This window comes from Triticum aestivum, chromosome 3A (assembly GCF_018294505.1).
Source record: "Triticum aestivum cultivar Chinese Spring chromosome 3A, IWGSC CS RefSeq v2.1, whole genome shotgun sequence".
In the NCBI taxonomy this organism is placed as follows: Eukaryota; Viridiplantae; Streptophyta; class Magnoliopsida; order Poales; family Poaceae; genus Triticum; species Triticum aestivum.
Window position 1 is genome coordinate 105,567,838 of NC_057800.1, and position 19,453 is coordinate 105,587,290.

A 19,453-nucleotide genomic window follows, 5' to 3' on the forward strand; every position below is an offset into this window, starting at 1 on the left:
GTTCTGAGGGGGATTCAGAAGGAGAAGACCACTCCTATTTACCCCATGAGGTCTTCGCTCTAACTTGGCATGCTGATGTTGGTAATATCATGCATATGGTGCCTTGCATTGCTTACTGTATACATTAAAGATGTCATATGCTTAGTTTAGACATGCTTTGTGTCAATGCCATATGTTTAGTTTCTTTATCGTATATGTGAATCATGCAATGTCATCTTGTCTAGCCAGGCATCATATATGTGAATTTTGCAATGCCACCCTGGTTAGCCAATCATCTTAAATGTGAATTATACCATGCCATCATTTTTAATTTCCACTTCTTGTGAATCAAACCTTGTGTGGTTTGTCTTGCTCCTGTTGCGCTGTGTTCCACCCCAGCTCAGCTGCTCCAACAACGGAAGGGTTCACCACAGCAGGGATCCACTCTCCAGACTGTCTTTCGCCGCCTCAGATCTTCTTCCCCACCGCTGGCAGCCATGACAACTGCATTACCATCATCAACTAAGCAGATGGCCTTGAGTACTACACGGGTCCGCAAGAGAGGTCACACTCTTTCGTGTCTGCTTACGTTATGCATCGCTTAATATGGTGACATGCTACTTTATCATTGTGTTCACCTATTAGACTCCGAGTCAGGTGCAAACTAATGCTGAAACTTGAGTTTTTCAATGGTTGTGGGGTACATATTGGGGCAGCAATCAGTACTATATGTCTACTATCTGGTTAATCTCGGGTGTCTACTATGAGTTTCATGTTGGGTGCAAACAAACATTAAAGGAGCCATTATCTGTATTTTTTAACTAAAGCTATTATCTGCCTGCTATAATTGGTTTTGGGTCTATCCATAGTTTGCTGCCATCACTCTGGATTTGTGCATGCACTCCTTACATAATCTCACTATGTTTTATTCATATGCATGTCAGTTATTGTACAAAATGGAACTGAACATGTAGAGCAAAAGAGACAAGCCTTGCGTGGCAATAAAATTTCATGCAGACGTCGCTCCATGGTGGGTGCAAAGGCAGCGCCCCCTCCACCAATTTCAGATCATAATTAAGAGGAAGATAACTATTATGTGGGGGATTCAGAAGGAGAAGACCACTCCTATTTACCCCCTGAGGTCTTCGCTCTAACTTGGCATGCTGATGTTGGTAATATCATGCATATGGTGCCTTGCATTGCTTACTGTATACATAAAATATGTCATCTGCTTAGTTTAAACATGCTTTGTGTCAATGCCATCTGTTTAGTTTCTTTATCGTGTATGTGAATCATGCAATGACATCTGGTTTAGCTAGGCATCATATATGTTAATTTTTTAATGCCACCCTGGTTAACTAGTCATCTTATATGTGAATTATATCATGCCATTATTTTTTATTACGTGTTAAATTTGTCAACAATTTTAGTACATTCAATTACTCTTCCTGTGCATCAGCCATTCGACACGGTCATGAAAAAAAATCTGAAGTGGAAACAAGGTCTTCAAAGAAGACAATGCTATCTGACGAAGTGCATGTCTTGCTGGTTACGGATAGCTCCTCAGAGGAGGATTCAGAGACAGATGACCAGTCCTATCCCCCCCCCGAGGTGCACGCTCTAACTTGGTACGGTTATGTTACTCATATCGTGTGTATGGTATCTTGCATTGCTATGTCATTTGCTTAGTTTTGGCATGCTTTGTGTGAATGCCACTTGTTTAGTGTCTAATTAACATATATGTGAATTATGTGATGCTATCTTGTTGCAAGACTATATGTGAATTATGCAATGCTATCTTGTTGCAAGGCATTATATATGTGAATTATGCAATGCCATGCTGTTTAGCCAAGTGTCATATATGTGAATTATATCATGCTGTCCTTTTTTTGTATTTCTCATTGCATTTGTCGACAATGTTTGTATATTCAACTACTCTTCCTGTGCATCATCCATTTGAATTGGTGATGGAGAAATCTGGAGTGAAAACAAGGTCTTCAGAGCAGACAATGCTACCTGCTGAAGCAGATATCTTGCTGGTTACAGATAGCTCTTAAGAGGAGGATTCAGAGGCAGATGACCAGTCTTATTATCCCCCTAAGGTGTATGCTCAAACTTGGCAGGGTTATATTACTCATATCATGCATTTGTTGTATTGCAATGCTTAGTTTTTACATCATATACACAATATTGAATGCCATCTCCTTAGTTGACACACCATATATGTGATTGCCCTCTGCTCACTTTCTTAGTATATAAATCATATATTTAAATTATACCATGCCAAGATGTTTACATAGATAACATGTATCTGAATTATGGCATGCCAACCCATTTTCTAAAGACATAATATAGTTATATCATCTCATCATGTTTACATAGTCATCATATTTTGAATTATGTCATTCTATCCGTAAATTATATCATGCCATCATGTTTCCGTCGACGACATGTTTGTGATTTATGGCATGCCAACCACTTTAATAGACACATCGTATAGTTATATCTTGTCATCATGTTTACATAGTCATCATATTTTTAAGTATATCATTCTATCATGTTTAGTTAGCCATCATACATGTGAAACTGTGTCATGCTATCCTGTTTAATTAGCCATCATATATGTGAAATTATGTCCTGCTATTCTGTTTGTTTAGACAACATAAATGTGAATTACTTTATGTCCTGTTTTCTTCCCTACTATCCATTGCGCCTGTCTATCTTACAATGTCTCTAGATTCAATTACTTTTCTTGTTTATCAGCCATTTCAATTGGAGGGGGTGATGGCAGTATCTGTGGGAGTAAAAACACGGTCTTCAGAAAAGATCATGCTACCTGTCGATGTAGATAGAACCACAGTTGTACTTTCCCAAGAACCAACCCCACCACACATAACCAAGACTCACGCAGATTGCACCCCTACCCAGTTGGACAGAGAACCAGCTACACCCCTTCTAACCCCAACCCCAGTAGATAGTAACCCAGTTCCAGTTGACATAGCACCGTCTCCACCACAGAGCACCCAACATGAGCAGTTAGTAAGGCAACTGCAGTGCCCAAAGCACGAGGACCACCACTCCGAACCCCAAGTCAACGCTTAAAGTAGAAGAAGAATTGTTCTTAGGTCAGGTTCCGTAGCCATGGTTCATACTACTTTGCTCTTGCATCACTGTATTTACTCATACCAACTAATTCCAAATTTTAAGGATGCAATTAAAACTCCAATGGGGCAACAGGTATGTTTTGAACATGTTTCTTTAACGTGTTTGCTGTTGTAACTTGCTCTATGTTGATTTCAGTTTCAATTGAATAAACAGTTATGTTCTCATGCCATGCACATTACAAGTGTTGTTATTGCTGTGTAGTTTCCCACATATATATTCTGACTATGCTGCTTTGTCTTAAATAGACATGATTCGAACTATATCTATCTTGATTTGGCAACATAAACTACAATGATATAGACCATACAGTGACCATACTACATAGATATATGTTTGTTTCATGCTGTTATCATGTCCACCTTACTACTGAACTGGTTTACCAAAATGAGTTTCATATACTACATTGTAAACCTATGATGTGTTTGTTTGTTTCTCTTTTAGAACACGGATAAAATATTGGAGAAGAGTACCCCGTTATGCAATGGTAAAGGAAATAATGCAGATAAGGTTCAAGATAGTGAGACATCCCTGTTGGTCTCCATGAAAGCTGATAAAAACTATATTGAAGACACTGAGACAACCCCAAAGTCTTGTCTTGATCCAGTGTTCGAGTTTATGGCTACTACTACTGGCACCAGCTCTTCAAACTCGCTGCCTGAATTAGTTCAGCTTCTTGAGTCTAAACTTCATTGAAAGACATCGATCAGATGTTATGCGACAGGAAGCTGAAGGACCGAGGAAGTCCATGCAGAATTCAGATGCATACTTTCTGGTGCAATAGCAAGTGCTGGAGGATTTAAGCACCAAACAAGAGAAAGTTAATAAGCTTGCTAAGCATCTTGCCAGCATTATGGGTACCCAGGATATTGTTTCTTGAGCTCTTCTGAAGTGGTTTCAGTTTTGGACTTGTTTTGCTGCGGCGTTTATTTGCACTGGTCACCAACTTTGACAACCATTGTATATGATATGCTGTTTGTTTCCTATATTTGCACTGTTGGCGAACTTTGATGCCTAGTGGATGTAATATGTGTAACAGCCATGATAGCCTAGCGTAAGTTGTTTGCTTATTTATTTCCTTATTGTCTTGTTTATTTGTTTGCTTGTAGTCAGTGAAGTTCTTTTTTTGCGGTTTGCTAGTGGCCGCAATAACCTATTTTTTTAAACTAGGCCACAATAACCATGGGCTACATATTTACTGTAGTTACCATGGCCCTCCTATGGGCCGTAGAAACAATGGGCCTTCTAAGGGCCGTAGAAACAATGGGCCTTTTACGGGCCGTAGAAACAATGGGCCTTCTACGGGCCGTAGCATCAATGGGCCTTCTACGTGTTGTATGATCGATAGGCCAACATGGGCCAATAACAAACCGCATTATGGGCCGTAAACGGGCTAGATTTGGAATTCTTCGTTCATGGGCCGACAATAACGGGCCGTCGTTACCCAGCCGTATTTGATGACGCTATGAAAACGGCCCAACGGATTAACGGGCCGCTTGTAACCGTGGGATGGATTTGGCCCACAAGCAGAAAAGGCCAATAATGGGCCATAAGTAACCGAATGCTGGAAATGAGCCCAAGAATAAATGGGTCCTGAGAGGGCCGAAAGATAACACGGGTTGGAAACAGCCCAATGGAATAATTGGCCATTGTCGGTGTCAAAACCGGCGGATCTCGGGGAGGGGGTCCCGAACTGTGCGTCTAAGGCGGATGGTAACAGGAGGCAGGGAACACGATGTTTTACCCAGGTTCGGGCCCTCTTGATGGAGGTAAAACCCTACGTCCTGCTTGATTAATATTGATGATATGGATAGTACAAGAGTAGATCTACCACGAGATCGGAGAGGCTAAACCCTAGAAGCTAGCCTATGGTATGATTGTATGTTATTGTGTCCTACGGACTAAAACCCTCCGGTTTATATAGACACCGGAGAGGGTTAGGGTTACACAAGGTCGGTTACAAAGGAGGAGATATACATATCCGTATTGCCTAGCTTGCCTTCCACACCAAGTAGAGTCCCATCCGGACACGAGATGAAGTCTTCAATCTTGTATCTTCATAGTCCAACAGTCCGGCCAAAGGATATAATCCGGCTGTCCGGAGACCCCTAATCCCAGACTCCCTCAGTAGCCCCTAAACCAGGCTTCAATGACGATGAGTCCGGCGTGCAGTGTTGTCTTCGGCATTGCAAGGCGGGTTCCTCCTCCGAACATATCACAGAAGAGTTTGAATACAAGGATAGTGTCCAACCCTGCAAAATAAGTTCCACATACCTCTGTAGAGAGAATAATATTTCCACAAATCTTAATCTGCTGACATGTTTTGGCAACATGACATCATGACATGGCTCGGTGATTACTCGAACCGTTTTTCTTTTACCAGCTCCACACATAACGCGAGGCGGTTTCTTGACACGTCTTGTCAAAGCAGAGATCGTGTTCCCCTAATTACGGGATTCTCATCAATACGGTCGTGGGTAACCCAATTGTGTCTAGGACTCCTAGATTATAGGAAAGTCCCAAACGGCTACGGAGAGGACGCTTGATATTCACCCTCTTTATAAAGGGACAAGGCTTTTACTTTTTCCCCTCCCATGCTCAATCGAATCCTCCCCCCACCTCAAGTTCTAACACCCAAAGCCCAGGTCAGGTGCTTCAGACCTTCAATCATGTCCGGATCTAGCCTTCAAGGCCAGTGGATGCCCTCCTCCATTATGGAAGAGGATATCAAGAAGTTGTGGGAGGCAAGATACCTGACCGCTGAAATTTCGTATAGGCTGCCCACCCGAGGGCAGGTCATCCCTACTCCCGAACCCGACGAGAGCGTTGTGTTCGTCTCCCACTTCCTCCGAGGTCTAGGCCTCACTCTGGATCCCTTTGTTAGGGGTTTGATGTTCTATTACGGGCAAGATTTCCACGATCTAGCCCTGGACTCCTTTCTCCACATCTCGGCATTTATTGTCGTATGTGAGGCCTTTCTCCGTATTACCCCTCACTTCGGCCTGTGGCTCAAGACCTTCGACGTGAAGCCGAAGATGGTCGAGGGGCAGCACACAGCGTGCAGAGGCGCATTAATAAGCAAGATCGCTGGAGCTTCATGGCCAAAGGGTTCCTTTCCAGAGGTGTCCGGATTGTGGCAACGAGAGTGGTTTTACATCACAGCTCCCAGAAGTGCCCAGTGGGTGGCTGCCCCTGCTTTCCGCTCGGGCCCTCCACCACAACTGATGTCATGGACTAGCAGAGGGCTGAGCTGGGGTCCAGTCAAGGATGTGCCTATACTACAGAGCCGCATTCAAGATCTCTTCGAAGGAGATTTCAGTCTGGTTACGGTGGTGCAAGTCATGCTGGTTCGTCGAGTCCAGCCTTGCAAACGCCGCCCCCTCCGCATGTGGGAGTTCAACCCAGAAGGGCCGCCCACTATTCAGAATTTCCTCTGCTTGACGCACGAGGAGATGTACAAATCATTCTTCGGACCCCAAATAGAGTGTCCGGATACTAACGAGGACGTGGGCCTGAGCAGCAATCGTACTGCCGACCAAGTAACTAATCCTCTAACCGAACACACCGTCTTTCATTTATCATGACGACATTCTGAGAAATCGCTCTTTGACCAGGACTGGCTAACAAGGGTGAAGATGATTCGGTGTTCGGCCCCCCTTCCTGAGGGTTTGGAGAATCCGGTACTGGAAAAGATGCTCGAGCTAGCACCTTGCCCGGAGCCCTCAAAGGAAGATAAAGGGGGGAATAATGAGGTCGAAAGCGGGGCCCCATCGCTACCAATTCCAACCGAGGGAATGAGCGCCTCCGTGAAGGAGGATAACCAAGGGGAAGAATCCAACCTTCTCTCTCTTCGGGGAAGGAAGAGGACTGCCTCTGAAGATCCGGAAACCAAGGCTTCCAAACGGGAGAAGAAATCTACACCAGAGGGCCCTGCCTTGGAGGGTGCTCTTGCCGCACAAAGTCCGCGCGAGGATCAGCCCTCCAACGAGCTATAAGTAATCAAAAAGTACTTTAATAGTGGAGATATACTACCTTACCTCTGAGGAAAATAACCGAAGCATTTATCTTGCAGTTCGGATCTTAGCCCTTCTCAGCAGAGCTCGTCTTCGGGGGATCTTCTTCCGGAGATGATGGAGAGCGAAACGCCTCCCCCGGACTCCCCCGCTCAAGAAGCGGGCGACCTTGAAGTGTCGTCACGGAAGGCCTCTCCGGATCCGGTGAGGCCAGAAGATAATCCTATAGTCACCCGAAGTCCCCAGCGTCCGTCTCTTGAAGAGAGCAAACAAAAGAGTTCGACACCGTTTGGTATGCAGTCGGACGTACTGAGGGAGCTGTTGGAGCGAGCGGCCATCTCAGAAGAACACCGTACGTTGATGGGTACAGTGATGGAAAGAATTTTGTCCGCCGAAAGCGGATTGCATGAAGCCTTTATGAGTCTACTAACGGGCTTTGAGGTACGTGAAATGATATCCTTTTTGATAGTACCACACATTTTTAGGTGTGCCCTGTGTAGATAGTAGCCCCTGAGACTCTGGTTCTCATCGAGAACGGCGGCGAACAGAGGATCGTAGTCCCAGGTAATAACCATACCGCTTTATGTGCAGGTGATGGGATCTACGGTGGCTGGCCGAACTAATGAGTTTGCCGAACTAAAGTGGCAACTGGATGCGGCAGATGCCGACATTGAGCTTGTTAACAAGCGGCTTGACGAGGCACATGGTAAGTGATGTTTTCTGGTGAATGTCACATAGCAAGAGCAGCGTAACGCCAGTATCTTTAACATGTTGTGACTGTAGATGGAGCTGCCACCGTGGAGACCCTTTGGGCGGAACTTGCCCGAGCCAAGGAACAAGCAAGAATTAGTAATGCGGCCGCTTTAAAGGCGGCCGAAGAGTTAAGAGCCGAAAAGGCTGCACATTGCGAGAGCAAAGATAAAATGGCCAAGATGGCTGTAAAGTTAAGAGACACTGCTGACCGTTGCCAGTTCCTTGAAGAAGAGAACCGAGCGAAGGCAACGGACCTCAAAAAGGCCATGATGGCGGCCAAAGACACCCGCTCTGCCATGAGGGCAAAGAAGGAAGAGATGCGTGAAGCTGGTGATATTGTAGCTTGATGTCTACTACACAACCTTCTTCTTGTAGACGTTGTTGGGCCTCCAAGTGCAGAGGTTTGTAGGACAGTAGCAAATTTCCCTCAAGTGGATGACCTAAGGTTTATCAATCCGTAGGAGGCGTAGGATGAAGATGGTCTCTCTCAAGCAACCCTACAACCAAATAACAAAGAGTCTCTTGTGTCCCCAACACACCCAATACAATGGTAAATTGTATAGGTGCACTAGTTCGGCGAAGAGATGGTGATACAAGTGGTATATGGATAGTAGCTAATAGTTTTTGTAATCTGAAATAATAAAAACAGCAAGGTAGCAAGTGATAAAAGTGAGCGTAAACAGTATTGCAATGTGTTGAAACAAGGCCTAGGGTTCATACTTTCGCTAGTGTAAGTTCCCTCATCAATACTAACATAATTGGATCATAAAACTATCCCTCAACATGCAACAAAGAGTCACTCCAAAGTCACTAATAGGAGAGAACAAACAAAGAGATTATGGTAGGGTACGAAACCACCTCAAAGTTATTCTTTCCAATCAATCCGTTGGGCTATTCCTATAATTGTCACAAACAACCCTAGAGTTCGTACTAGAATAACACCTTAAGATACAAATCAACCAAAACCCTAATGTCACCTAGATACTCCAATGTCACCTCAAGTATCCGTGGGTATGATTATACGATATGCATCACACAATCTCAGATTCATCTATTCAACCAACACATAGATCCTCAAAGAGTGACCCAAAGTTCTACCGTAGAATCACGACGAAAACGTGTGCCAACCCCTATGCATAGGTTCATGAACCCGCAAGTTGGTCACCTTAACATACATCAAGTGGCATGCGGTATCCCATTGTCACCACAGATATCCATGGCAAGACATACATCAAGTGTTCTCAAATCTTTAAAGACTCAATCCTATAAGATTACTTCGAAGGGGAAACTCAATTCATTACAAGAGAGAAGAGGGGGAGGAGAAACATAAGATCCAATTATAATAGCAAAGCTCGCGATACATCAAGATCGTATCATCTCAAGAACACAAGAGAGAGAGATCAAACACATAGCTACTGGTACATACCCTCAGCCCCGAGGGAGAACTACTCCCTCCTCGTCATGGAGAGCGCCGGGATGATGAAGATGGCCACTGGTGAGGGTTCCCCCCTCCGGCAGGGTGCCGGAACAGGGTCCCGATTGGTTTTTGATGGCTACGGAGGCTTCTGGCGGCGGAACTCCCGATCTATGTTGTGTTCTGGAAGCTTTAGGTGATGTAGGTATATATGGGTGCAAGAAGTACGTCAGGGGAGCCACGAGGGCCCCATAAGACAGGGGGCACGCCCTAGGGGGCGCCCCCACCCTCGTGAGCACCTCGTTCCTTCCTTGATGTGGGGTCCAAGTCCATCAGGTGTGTTTCCTTCCAAAAATAACTTCTCCAGTTGATTTCATTCCGTTTCGACTCCGTCTGATATTCCTTTTCTTCAAAACACTGAAATAGGCATAAAACAGCAAAACTGGGCAGGGCCTCCGGTTAATAGGTTAGTCCCAAAAATAATATAAAAGTGGATAATAAAGCCCAATATTGCCCAAAACAGTAGATAATATAGCATGGGGCAATCAAAAATTATAGATACGCTGGAGACATATCAAGCATCCCCAAGCTTATTTCCTGCTCGTCCTCGAGTAGGTAAATGATAAAAAGATAATTTTTGATGAGGAATGCTAGTTGGCTTAATTTCAATGTAATTCTTCTTACTTGTGGCATGAATATGCAGATCCATAAGATTCAAGACAAAAGATCATATTGACATAAAAATGATAATACTTCAAGCATACTAACTAAGCAATTATGTCTTCTCAAAATAACATGGCCAAAGAAAGCTATCCCTACAAAATCATATAGTCTGGCTATGCTCTATCTTCACCACACAAAATATTTAAATCATGCACAACCCCGATGACAAGCCAAGCACTTGTTTCATACTTTTAATGTTCTCAAACCTTTTCAATCTTCACGCAATACATGAGCGTGAGCCATGGACATAGCACTATAGGTGGAATAGAATGGTGGTTGTGGAGAAGACATAAAGGGAGAAGATAGTCTCACATCGACTAGGCGTATCAACGGGCTATGGAGAGGCCCGTCAATAGATATCAATGTGAGTGAGTAGGGATTTTCATGCAACGGATGCACTAGAGCTATAAATGTATGAAAGCTCAACGAAAGAAACTAGTGGGTGTGCTTCCAACTCGCTTGCTCATGAAGACCTAGGGATTTTTGAGGAAGCCCATCATTGGAATATACAAGCCAAGTTCTATAATGTAAAATTCCCACTAGTATATGAAAGTGACAACATATGAGACTCTCTATATGAAGAACATGGTGCTACTTTGAAGCACAATATATGAGACTCGCTATATCATGGTGCTACTTTGAAGCACAAGTGTGGAAAAAGGGTAGTAGCATTGCCCCTTTTTTATTTATATTTTTTTTGGGCCCCCTTTTTTTTCTTTGGCCTTTCTTTTCTTTATTTTTTATTTGGCCTTTCTATTTTTATTTGTCCTTTCTCTTTTTTGGGACAATGCTCTATTGAATGATGATCATCGCACTTATATTTACTTACAACTCAAGAATTACAACTCGATACTTAGAACAAGATATGACTCTATATGAATGCCTCCGGCGGTGTACCGGGATGTGCAATGACTCATGAGTGACATGTATAAAAGAATCATGAACGGTGGCTTTGCCACAAATACGATGCCAACTACATGATCATGCTAAGCAATATGACAATGATGGATGTGTCATGATGAACTAGATGGTGGAAAGTTGCATGGCAATATATCTAGGAATGGCTATGGAAATGCCATAATAGGTAGGTATGGTGGCTGTTTTGAGGAAGGTATATGGTAGGTGTATGATACCAGTGAAAGGTGCGCAGTATTAGAGAGGCTAGCAAGGGTGGAAGGGTGAGAGTGCGTATAATCCATGGACTAAACATTAGTCATAAAGAACTCACATACTTATTGCAAAAATCTATTAGTTATCGAAACAAAGTACTCCGTGCATGCTCCTAGGGGGATAGATTGGTAGGAAAAGACCATCGCTCGTCCCCGACCGCCACTCATAAGGAAGACAATCAATAAATAAATCATGCTCCGACTTCATCACATAACGGTTCACCATACGTGCATGCTACGGGAATCACAAACTTCAACACAAGTATCTCTCAAATTCACAACTACTCAACTAGCATGACTCTAATATCACCATCTCCATATCTCAAAACAATTATCAAGTATCAAACTTCTCATAGTATTCAACACACTCATAAGAGAATTTTATTATTCTTGAATACCTAGCATATTAGGATTTTAAGCAAATTATCATGTTATTTAAGACTCTCAAAATAATATAAGTGAAGCATGAGAGTTCATCTATTTCTTCAAAATAAAACTACCACCATGCTCTAAAAGATATAAGTGAAGCACTAGAGCAAATGACAAACTACTCCGAAAGATATAAGTGAAGATCAATGAGTAGTCGAATAATTATGCAACTATGTGAAGACTCTCTAGCATTTAATAATTTAAGATCTTGGTACTCTATTCAAACAGCAAGCAAAGAAAAATAAAATGACATCTAAGAATAGCAAACATCATGTGAAGAAGCAAAAACTTAGGATCAACCGATACTAACCGATAGTTGTTGAAGAAGAAAGGTGGGATGCCAACCGGGGCATCCCCAAGATTAGATGCTTGATACTTCTTGAAATAGTATCTTGTGGTGCCTTGGGCATCCCCAAGCTTGAGCATTTGTGTCTCCTTAATTCCTCTCATATCACGGTCTCCCTAAATCTCAAAAGCTTCATCCACACAAAACTCAACAAGGACTCGTGAGATAAGTTAGTATAAACCATTGCCAAAACCTTATCATACTCTACTGTAGCAAATCACTAAAATTATTATTCAGCATTGCATACTAAATTCCTCTGCATATTTAATAGTCCTATAGAATCATTAAAGAAGCAAACATATGCAAACAATGCAAACATAACAGCAATCTGCCTAAACAGGATAGTCTGTAAAGAATGCTGCAACATCCATACTTCCCTCACTCCAAAAATTATGAAATAAAATTCCCACTGTAGTAAATTTATCATAGCTTAATATTCAAAAGGTTTCAACATTTTATCACATTCTGACTTTTCTAGGGAATTATTGCAACAGCGGTAAACTTTCTGTTTTCAAACAGCAACATGTATACTTGTAACATAGGCATAGTAAAGGCTATTAATGCCACTTTTATTGAAATAAAAGATGCAAAACATTGTTACAAATAACAGCAAGAAAATCCTAACAAAATAAATTGACGCTCCAAGCAAAACACATAACATGTGGCGAATAAAAATATAGCTCCAAGTAAAGTTAACGATGAACAAAGACGAAAGAGGGGATGCCACCCGGGGCATCCCCAAGCTTAGACGCTTGGTTATCCTTGAATATTACCTTGGGGTGCCTTGGGCATCCCCAAGATTAGACTCTTACCACTCCTTATTCCATAGTCCATCGAATCCTTACCCAAAACTTGAAAACTTCACAACACAAAACTTAACAGAAAACTCGTAAGCTCCATTAGTATAAGAAAATAAATCACTACTTCAAGGTACTGTAATTAACTCATTATTTATTTATATTGGTGTTAAACCTACTGTATTCCAACTTCTCTATGGTTTATAAACTATTTTACTAGCCATAGATTCATCCAAATAAGTAAACAACACATGAAAAACAGAATCTGTCAAAAACAGAACAGTCTGTAGTAATTTGAATCAAACGTATACTTCTGGAACTCATAAAATTCTCAAATACATTTCTGGACCTGAGGAATTTATCTATTAATCACCTTCAAAAATAATTAACTAAATAGCACTCTTCAAATAAAAATGGCAGCAGTTCTCGTGATAAAGTTTCTGTTTTTGACAGCATGATCAACAAGACTTTCCCCAAGTCTTCCCAAAGGTTCTACTTGGCACAAACACTAATTAAACACATAAAACCACATCTAGACAGAGGCTATATGTCGGGACCCCGATCCCAAGTCACATCGATCTAGCCGGTAACACCTCATATCACTTTGCGGCCTCACACACGGTATTCCCACGGGTGTCGCCTTACCCTGGCCCGGGACCGTTTGCGCCTTTTGGCTCACGTATATGATTGTGTCGCTAGCATCCATATGATAGAGAACCCGGGCCGACATGGCTAGTCGTGAACCCAAAGCGGCACTAACCTATGGGGACAGGCATACATGATTCACATCGAGCATGTCGGTCAGCAGCGTGTGAATCCGGGCTGTAGCACTGGGCTAACAGGACTCCGGAGGTCACCGCGTGACATTTCCCCGAAGGGACAGACACAGGAACGAAATGAAACACATTCCGGCCAGTCAAGTGTCCTGAGCAGTAGTGCTGGGCTAGCAGGACTCCGGTGAACCGGGCTGTAGCGGACTACTATGGCTCAAAGAAGCACTAGACTACATTTCCCCATAAGAGAGGCTGCCAAGGATAAACAACTAGATTGTCGGATCCCACACATAGCAATACACGTCACACGTACGCATAACATGCAAGTATGTGTTGTACAACATGGCATCACAACATAACGCAACTCATATAGCTAAGGCCCAGAAGAGCCACATAGCATTAATACAAACAGGGGTCACATGACCCATCATTCAGAGCATACAAGCAACGGAAGCATTACATGTCTGAGTACAGACAACTACAAAAGGAAAAGGCTAAGAAGCCTGACTATCTACAAGTCCCTCCCAAGGGTACAAGATCGTAGCTGAGGTAACAAGCTACTCGTCGAAGTCCAAGCGGTACTACTAGTGAGACAGATGTCTCACCTGCAAAACATAAATAAAGCAAACGTGAGTACAAAGGTACTCAGCAAGACTTACATCAGATCCTATCATACATGCATTTGTATCAAGAAGGTAATGTGGGGTTTAGTTGCAGCAAGCCAGCTTTGACTCAGTGGCTATCCTGTTCTACGACAACGAGAAACTTCTTTGAGGTGAGGCAGCGCACACGAGTCCACTAATCACCACATCAATACACTACTATGGATTCATCCTCGTCTCCTTACGAGAAGGCCATCCATAGCACTCACACTTGTCTTGAGCATTTTAGAGTATCCACTTTAAGTTGTCTATGTACCACGTAAGCATCCAAGAAGTCCATAACCGAGGACACGGCTATTCGAATAGATCATGATAACCCTGCAGGGGTGTACTTCTTCACACACGCTCTCACCACTTATCACCATGTACACGTCATGTATCTCGGCAACCTTCAAGCGGAAGCCTGGCGAGGGTGTCGGCCACGACCTGACTAACCACACAAGACTCTAGTCCAGGTTTATCGCCTATTCGGGTTCCATCCGCAAGGAGATCCGGCCGGGGTGTCGCTCACGGCCCCAAACGATATGTGCAGGGTTCCCAAGCCCACCTCGCCGGATGGATCTACGCTTGGTACACTGTGCCACTTGTGCCTAGTCTGTCCCAAGCCCACCTGGCCGGGTGCCACTTGGTAGACTACTAACACTACCTACAAACACCAGAAACTATTTGTGACTCCTGGAAAGAGATCAAGTTGGCTAATAAGTCGAGAGGGGCACTTAAGCATTCCAATGTGTGGTAGTAGCTAGTCATTAGACAACATACACGGAACTCAGTGCTTAAGGATGGTTCCAATGAGGCAACCCACCATGTACTCCTACATGGCCTCTCATCGCTACCTTTACCAAATCGTGTTCACACGCTTAACTCTCAGCACCAGAACATATCGTACCACTCCAATTCATTCCCGATGAATCAGACCTGACACAACTCTAAGCAATAGCAGGCATGGCATGGCAAGAACAAAACATGGCTCAAGCAACTCCTACACATGCTAGTGGGTTTTAACTATTTACTGTGGCAATGACAGGTCATGCACAAGAATGGGTTCAACTACCGCAGCATAAAGTAGCAGTTGAATCGTTGTTGTCCTAATGCAATAAATGAGAGCATGAGTGTGAGAGTAGGATTGTATCAGAATGAACAAGGGGGTTTGCTTGCTTGGTAGATCAACAAGGAAGGCACTGCTCCTCAGACAGGTACTCTGGAAGGGTCTCCGGAGCAGGACCTATCAAGAAGGAACGGTATCGATAATCAAACACAAGCATATGCAACAATATGATGCATGATCATGGCATGAGTATGTGATGTGCTTTGAGCTAATGCATTTAGCATTCTATTTGGAAGAGGTCCATGCAACTCTAAATTATATCTTTATAAATGGCATTTATATGTTTTCACCTATACAGCAAGTATAAGTTGGTTAGATATGCATGCAATAGGTACAGATGGATATATTGAATTTTTCTGATAATTTTTCATATATAAATTATTTCAATCTGAGCTATGGTTGAATTTATATGAAATTTTGAAGTTTTTATCAATTTCTGGAATTCTCTGAATTATTTAAAATCCAAAAAAAATCATTATTGCATCAGCATGACGTCACAGAGGCGTCAACATGGCTGACCAGGTCAAACCTGACGTGTGGGCGCCACACGCCAGTGACACCGGGGCTAAACCCGAGTCAAACCCAGTTGACGAGGGTTTGACCGAGCCCTGGGGCCCATAGTCAGTGGCTTAAGGGGTGGATTAAGTGGCAGGGTTATCAGCTAATCACGTGCCACACCAGCCACCGGAGTTTCGCTGGCGACGACCTCGAGCCACGGCGGAAGTTTGCCGGAACGAGCTAGAGGCCATGGTTTGGCACACGGAGGCCAACGGCGGGTAGTCCGTGCACGGGCGCATCCAACCGCGCACTAGGGGGGCTGCGGCTGGGTGCAAACGACACGTGGGAGGGCACTGAGAACGGTGGTGAGCTCGGTTGCGAGCTGTGGCAGCTGTGGCCACGGCGGCGACATGAACGGCGGAGCCGAGCTCTCGGCCAAGGTGGCCGATAGGGCTAGGGGGCGCTCGAGCTACGGGGCTAGGGGGAGGAGGAAGGGGAGCTCACATCGAACTCGAAGGCGTCGTCGGTGAGCTCGGGAAGGACCAGTCCGCGACAAATTTAGCGGCGGCGATCTGCGGCTCCGACCAAGGGGATGACGGTAGTGGCGACGCTGCAGTGCTCCTGGCGTTGTCCATCTCGACGAGGAGGCGTAGTCGAGGGCGGTGGTGCTCCTGGATAGCAGCAAGGGACGGGGCGGTGGCGATGGTCGCGGTGGCTCACGGCGACGTGCTGCAGTGGCATTCCGGCGCGGGAGAGAAGACGAGCAGAGGAGAGGAGAGAGCTCAGGATAGAGTGAGGAGAGGCCAGAGGGCTCGGTGGAGCTCTCTGGGGTGGACAATGCCGAGGGGAAGGGGGGAAGGCAGGCAGGAGCGTGGCGTGCATGCGCGCGCTCGCCGTGCCCTCCTTCGCCTCCTCCTGGCAAGGAGGAGGATGACTGGCTTGGCCAGTTGGGCCGGGCCAGGCCGCACAGTGCTGGGCCAGCACAGGAGCTGGCCGCAGGTAAGGTCTAGGTAGGTTTTTCCATTTCTTTTCTTTTCTATTGTCTGACATTTGTTTTGGTTTAATAAAAATACTAAATCAATTTATTTTCTTCTGAAATTTATTGTAGGAGATAGTTGAAGTATTCCAGAGCCCCTCACATAAAAATCATAATTTTTGGACATATATAAATAAATATAGCATATATATATATCCAATGCAAATAATTATTGCATTAATTCCAAATGGCCAAAATAAATACTTATGAGCTCCTGAAAATATTTGTTTCAATTTTACCTCTAACCAATATTTTCAGAGAACTACATGAACATTTTCTTGGACCTTTTTGGAGCAATTTTTATCTGGGTTATTTCCAGAAATGATTCTGAGGGTTTCACAAATCCCCATTTCAAATTTAAATGGAATTTGAACATGATGCACAATTGACTAGCTGGTCTAGGTCATACCAGAACTAGGGATGTGACAACTCGCCCCCACTCGAAAAAATCTCGTCCCGAGATTCAGGAGTTGGTGGAAAGAAAGCGGGGTACTCAAGTCGAAGATGATCTTCACGCTCCTAGGTAGCTTCTCTCTCGGAATGATGAGACCACTGAACCTTGAGAAACTTGATGTTATGACGTCGAGTGACACGCTCTGCTTGATCCAGAATGCGGACGAGGTACTCTCGATATGTGAGGTTATCTTGGAGATCAAGCGTTTCGTGGTCCACTCCGCGGATGGGATCCGAGAAGTGACGCCTGAGTTGAGAGACGTGGAAGACATCATGAACTCGGGAAAGATGTGGGGGTAGTTCCAACTGGTAGGCAACCTCTCCTCGTTTAGCGAGAATGAGAAAAGGACCAATGTAACAAGGAGCCAACTTGCCCTTGATACCGAAACGATGGGTACCCTTCGAAGGGGTAACCCGAAGGTAAGCCTTGTCACCAACTTCATAAGCCACTTCCTTATGACAACGGTCATACTGGCTCTTTTAACGAGATTGGGCTGTTTTCAAATTCTCACGAATGATGCGAACTTGCTCTTCTGCCTCCTGGATCATATCCGGTCCAAAGAATTGTCTTTCACCGGTTTCTGGCCAGTTCAAAGGTGTTCGACATCTTTGTCCATATAGAATCTCAAAAGGAGCTTTCTTGAGACTGGATTGGTAGCTATTGTTATAAGCAAACTTGGCAAAAGGAAGGCACTTCTCCCAATCCATACCGAATGAGATAACGCACGCTCTAAGCATGTCTTCGAGGATTTGGTTGACCCTTTCCACCTGACCACTTGATTGAGGGTGGAAAGCGGTACTGAAGGAAATATGGGTGCCCATGGCAGTTTGGAAACTCTCCCAGAAATGAGAAGTGAAAAGACTACCACGGTCTGAATTGATCTCTAGTGGAACACCATGAAGTGACACTATTAGAGAAATATATAAGTCAGCGAGCTGACTAGCAGTGATACTCTCTCGAACAGGTAGGAAGTGAGACACTTTGGAAAGACGATCAATGACTACGAAGATAGCATTATTCCCTCTCTTGGTCCTGGGAAAGCCGGTGATGAAGTCCATACCAACTTTATCCCATTTCCATTCAGGAATAGCTAAAGGCTGAAGGGTGCCAGCAGGTCTTTGATGCTCTGCCTTAACGTGATGACAAATGTCGCAGTTAGCAATAAACTGAGCAATTTCTCTCTTCATCCTAGTCCACCAGAACCTCTGGCGCAGGTCCTGATACATCTTAGTACTACCAGGATGAATTGTGAAAGGATATTCGTGGGCCTCCTTAAGAATCAGTTGTCGCAGATGTTGATTCTTGGGAACCACCAAGCGATTCTCAAAGAAAACAACACCTCGATCATCCATAGAGAAACATCCACCAACTCCCTTCCTAATGTTTCTCTTGATGCGGATAACACCCCTATCAAACTTCTGATCAGTAATGATCTGATTCTCAAGGGTAGGTTTCGCCACCAAGGTAGAAAGGAATCCGTGAGGAGCAATGTGAAGGTTAAGATTACATAATTCCTCATGGAGAAGTGGCTGGCCCTGTTGCAACATGAGATTGTTGCAATAGGACTTACGACTTAGCACATCAGCCATGACATTCCCCTTTCCTGGGGTGTAGGTAATTCCTAAGTCGTAATCTGAGATCAACTCCAACCAACGTCTTTGCCTAAGGTTCAAATCTGGTTGGGTGAAGATATACTTGAGACTCTGGTGGTCGGTGTATATCTCGCAACGTTTACCGAGAAGGTAATGTCGCCATGTCTTAAGTGCATAGACTACGACTGCAAGCTCTAGATCATGTGTAGGATAATTCTCCTCATGTGGATGCAACTGTCGAGATGCATAGGCAATCACAGGACGATCTTGCATAAGAATGCAACCTAGTCCCTGTCGTGAGGCATCACAATAGATAACAAAGTCCTTAGTGAAATCTGGTGGCACAAGTATGGGAGCAGAAGTCAGGCGTCTTTTCAGTTCCTGAAAGCTGTACTCGCACTGTGGGGACCACTCAAACTTTTTATCTTTCTTGAAAAGTTCCGTGAGAGGTTTGTCCACTTAGGAGAAGTTCTCAACGAAGCGGCGACAATAACTGGCTAGGCCAATGAAACTCCTAACTTGCTTAACCGTTTCAGGTGGAGTCC